This window comes from Arachis hypogaea, chromosome 20, assembly GCF_003086295.3.
Source record: "Arachis hypogaea cultivar Tifrunner chromosome 20, arahy.Tifrunner.gnm2.J5K5, whole genome shotgun sequence".
Lineage (NCBI taxonomy): Eukaryota > Viridiplantae > Streptophyta > Magnoliopsida > Fabales > Fabaceae > Arachis > Arachis hypogaea.
Genome location: NC_092055.1, coordinates 22556141 through 22561232, shown reverse-complemented (window position 1 = coordinate 22561232; position 5092 = coordinate 22556141). Strand labels below are relative to the sequence as shown.

Genomic DNA, 5092 nt, shown 5'->3' with positions numbered 1-5092 from the left:
CACACATTAGTTCAAATGGTAGTGTCCAGTCTGGTGCAGAAATAACTGGTGCTGTGACCAGCTTAGCTTTTAGAGTTTCAAACGCCTGCAGACACTCTGTGTCAAATACAAATGGCGTGTCAGCAGCTAGTAGGTTGCTTAGAGGTTTTTTAATTTTTGAAAAATCCTTTATAAACCTCCTATAGAATCCTACATGCCCCAGAAAGCTTCTGATTGCCTTAACATTGGCAGGTGGTGGTAATTTTTCAATTACCTCTACCTTAGCTTTATCCACCTCTATTCCCTTGTTCGAAATCTTGTGCCCAAGGACAATCCCTTCAGTCACCATAAAGTAACATTTTTCCCAGTTTAAAACCAGGTTAGTCTCTTGGCATTTTTTCAGAACCAGTGTCAGGTGATTGGTGCGGTATTTTACAACCACACTTACTAGCCGGCAAGTGCACCGGATCGTACCAAGTAATACCTTACGTGAGTAAGGGTCGATCCCACGAGGATTGATGGATTAAGCAACAATAGCGTTTGATAGGATTAGTTAGACAAGCAGAAAATAGTGTTTGAGATGCAGTATAAAAGACATTAAACAATATCAAAAATATTGAAGAAGGGTAAGTAATTAAGTTGGGAATAATATATGGAGAAGACAGTTAAGGTTTTAGAGTTATCTATTTTCCTGATTTATTTTTCTTACTAACTATTTTAATCATGTAAGATTTAATTCATGGCAAACTATTTATGACTAGACCCTAATTCCTTAGACCTTCCTAGTCTCCTCTAAAATTCATCAACTGCCAATTCCTTAGTCAATTAATTCCAATTAGAGGGTGATGATCGAATCCTAGTTTATATGCCACAAGAATCCTAATTATTCAAAGATAAAGGGATTATATGTCACGTATCCCGTTAAATACAAACAATTAGAAATTCATGATAATATGTTTTCAAGCTATTGTTCAAGTAAAGAGCTTTTCCAAGTTTTACAAGAACTCAAATAGAACATGGGTCATACTTCCGTTCCACCCAAATTCATAAAATAAAGAACGAAAACAATTATTGAAATATAAATCAAAACATAAATTAAAATAGTAAAAGCAATAAAATTAATCCATAGAAATAGACAGAGCTCCTAAACTTAACAGTTGAGGTTTAGTTGCTCATGGAAAAGAGAAAATAAGGATTCAAGTCCAAATGTACCGAGTTACAATCTGATGGCATCAGATCCCTTTTTATAACTAATCCTAATAAATTTAAAATCTAATATCTAAAACTAAAAATTAAAATAATATCTTTTCCTAGAATTCAAATTTGAATTTAAATTTGAATTAATTTCAATAATCAAATCTTCAATGAATAGATGGGGACCATTTGATTTGTCCATTCTGCAGCTTCTAATCTGTATTTTATGGGCTGGAAACTGGGTCAAAACAGCCCAGAAATCACCCCAGCGTTTTCTATTAATTCTGTAGATCGCTCATGTGACGCGTCCGCGTCGTCTATGCGTTCGCGTCATTTGTGCAGATTCCAGTCCACGCGTTCGCGTCAGGCACGCGATCGCGTCATTGCGATTTCCTCTATTCCGCGCGGTCGCGTGAGCCATGCGTCCGCGTCGGTATTCGCTGGTCATCTCCTTGGTTTCTTCTCTTTCTCTACAGAAACTTCATCAAATCCATCCGAATGCTACCTAAAATAAATAAAATTGCACAAAACTAAAAATAGCATCCATAGTGGCTAAAATATAATTAATTCTTAATTAAATTCAACAAATTAGATGCAAATTCACTAGGAAAAGATAGACAAGATGCTCACGCATCACAACACCAAACTTAAATTGTTGCTTGTCCTCAAGCAAAGAAGAACTGAAAATAGAAAAGACAAATATTAAAATGAAAGAAAAAATAAAAGGATGAGAGAATAAGAGAGAAGTAGGATTGGGAGAGAGAGAGAGAAAGAAAACTGGGCGGCGCAAGCGACGCGGCCGCGTGGGGCACGCGGTCGCGCACATTGCTCTTTTACGGATTGACGCGATCGCGTCAGTCACGCGGTCGCGTGACCCAGTTTGTGCTTCTGGCACGAGTGCAGCCTCGCGCCAGCACAACTCTCTGTTCAAACGCTCTTTTACGTCGAATTTGCAGGTCACGCGGACGCGTCGGCGACGCGGTCGCGTGGGACGAATTGTGCCATTGGCACGCCTCCAGCCACGCTCCAGCGTGACTCTCTGTTCGTTTTTTTTTTCTCTTCTCCCCTTGCGACGCGGACGCGTCGCTGATGCGGTCGCGTCGCGTAGCACTTTTTTTTTTTTTTGAAATATAGCTTGAGGTGTTCGGTTCCTGGAAGAACATAGCTGCATGATCAGAAAATTAGTAAGAACTCAAAATAAAATAAAATAACTAAGAAAACTACTACTACGAAAAATAGCTAAGGATACGAATTTATCGGGTTGCCTCTCGACAAGCGCTTCTTTATCGTCACTAGCTTGACGGTCAGCTCCTCTAAGGAGGAGGATCATAGGGGATCAGCTCTTCACCCCTTACTTTGAACTTCTTTCCTGTGTCTCCATAACGTAGCTCAATATGCTCCAGAGAGAGGATTCTGATTACTGTATAAACCCATGCTGGATTGCTGGTCCACACCACCTTCATTCCTGGGGAGAAACCTTCAGTGGGGATCTTTTTGTTTCTCCATCCTCTGGGTATTTTTTCTTTTTTGGGATCTCCTCCTTGGTGGATGATGCAGTTCCAACACCAAACTTAGGTTTGATGTCAGGCGGAATTTTATCGGTTGTCACCACAGGAGGTTTGAGTTGCAAATTATGCTGTGCATCATCAGGGGGTTCTTGAAGGTTTGGACCAATGAGCTCAGCTTGCATGCACCTCTCTTCTTCACCTGTTGAATGTACATCTTTGAAGACATGAAAGACCAGTTGCTCATTATGCACTCTAAGCACTAATTCACCCACTTCTACATCAATCAGAGCTCTTCCAGTGGCTAGGAATGGTCTTCCTAGAATTATAGAGGCATTCTCATCCTCCCCTGTATCAAGAATCACAAAATCAGCTGGGAGGAAGAACTTACCCACTTTGACCAAGATATTCTCCACTAATCCGTATGCTAGCTTCATGGATTTGTCTACCATCTGTAATGCTATCTTTGTGGGTTGTGCCTCTTGGATCTGCAGCTTCTTCATCACAGACAAGGGCATTAAATTGATGCTTGCTCCCAGATCACATAACGCTTTCTCAAAGGTTGTGCTCCCAATGGTGCATGGAATTTGAAAGCTCCCTGGATCTGGCATCTTCTTTGGTAAGTTATTCTGAATGATGGCACTGCATTCTTTAGTCAGGACTACTATTTCATCTCCCTTTAAACACTTTTTCTTTGACAACAGCTCCTTCATGAACTTGACATAGATAGGCATTTGCTCCAAAACCTCAGCAAAAGGAATATTGATTTGTAACTTTCTGAAGATTTCCAAGAACTTTGAGAACTGTTTGTCCTTGGTCTTCTTTTAAAGTCTCTGAGGATATGGCATTTTAGGCTTGTATTCAGGAGCCTTTGGCAAAGTAGGATAAGTGTCAAGAGAGTCTGGAAATGGGTTGTCCGCACGCTTTGGAGGGGCATGTTCTACTTCTTCCTTCTTCTCCTCTGGAGCTTCCTTTTCAACTAGCTCTTCATTGGCCTTGGTCTCAGAGCCAGCTATTTTACCACTTCTTAATTGAATACCCTTGCAATCTTCTCCTGGGTTCACCACTGTATCACCTTGAACTGTACTTGCAGACCTCTCAAGTATTTGCTTGCTCAGTTGGCCCACTAGCACCTCTAAGTTTCTAATAGAGGCTCTGGTTTCTTGTATAACTTGTGCTTCCGTACTTGCCACTTGTTCACTTATTACGGTGATAGCCTTGCATTCCTCTCTTGGATTTGGAATTGTGTTACCAGGAAGGCTATTAGTGGTCCTCTGATCAATTTCATTAACCTTTGTGGTTAATTGACCCATTTGAATCTCCAAGTTCTTGATGGATGCTTTGGTTTCCTGTCTAAAACCTGTCAATATTGCTTCCAAATCATTGTTCTACTGAAAACCACCCTGAGAACTATTGTTGAAGTTCTGAGGTCTCTGAGGTTGGTCCCTCCACCCAAAGTTTGGGTGATTTCTTCTTGTGCAATGAACCGCCTGCAGAAGTATCTAAGCTCATCTTGGACATCTCACCCAAGCCTTCATAAAAGATATCTAGTTGGGTCCATTTGGAGAACATGTCTGGAGGGCATTGCCTAGTCAGTAGCTTGTATCTCTCCCAAGCTTCATAAAGAGTTTCACCCTCCTTCTGTCTGAAAGTCTAAACCTCCAACCTAAGCTTAGTCAGCTTCTTTGGTGGGAAAAATTTAGTAAGAAATTCAGTAACGACCTTTTCCCAAGTATTCAGACTCTCCTTTGGTTGGGAATCTAGCCATAGCTTTGCTTTATCCCTCAGAGCAAACGGGAAAAGCATGAGTCTGTACACCTCTGGATTCACTCCATTTGTCTTCACAGTATCACATATCTGCAGAAAATCAGATATGAACTGATTTGGATCTTCATGAGGAAGTCCATGATATTGGCAATTCTGTTGCACCAAGGTGACCAATTGTGGCTTCAACTCAAAGTTGTTTGCATTTATAGGAGGCACCACAATACTTTTTCCATAAAGATCTGCAGTAGGGGCAGAATAAGAGCCAAGCACTCTCCTCTGTTGATCATCCCCATTCGGATTTACCACATTGGCATTAGCATTATTATTTGCCATAGTGGATTCTGCAGCCTTGCCAAGTCTTGCTTGTTGTAAACGTTGCCTGAAAGTTCTTTCAGGTTCAGGATCAAAGTCTAAAAGATGTTCTTTGTCTCTATTCCTGCGCATACACAAGCAGAAAACAAGAAAAAATGGGACTCTCTACGTCAGAGTGCAGAGAAGTCCCTGTGAGGTAACCTGTGTAAAATAATAAAATAAAAATTACTAAATAAATAGATAAAAAATTTCGAAAATTTTTTAAAGAAAAAATAAACAGGAAAGTTTAAAATAAAATTAACTGGATAACACCAAACTTAAATTCAAAAATTAAA

At 40.2% G+C, this 5092-nt stretch overlaps 1 non-coding gene across 1 annotated transcript; it reads left to right on the top strand.

The window, feature by feature from the left end:
* Positions 1–4245: 4245 nt before the first annotated feature.
* Positions 4246–4352, top strand: LOC112787512 (small nucleolar RNA R71). Its single transcript, XR_003194922.1, has one exon. It is a non-coding gene; the product is annotated as a small nucleolar RNA R71 (small nucleolar RNA).
* The last annotated feature ends 740 nt before the right edge of the window (positions 4353–5092 follow it).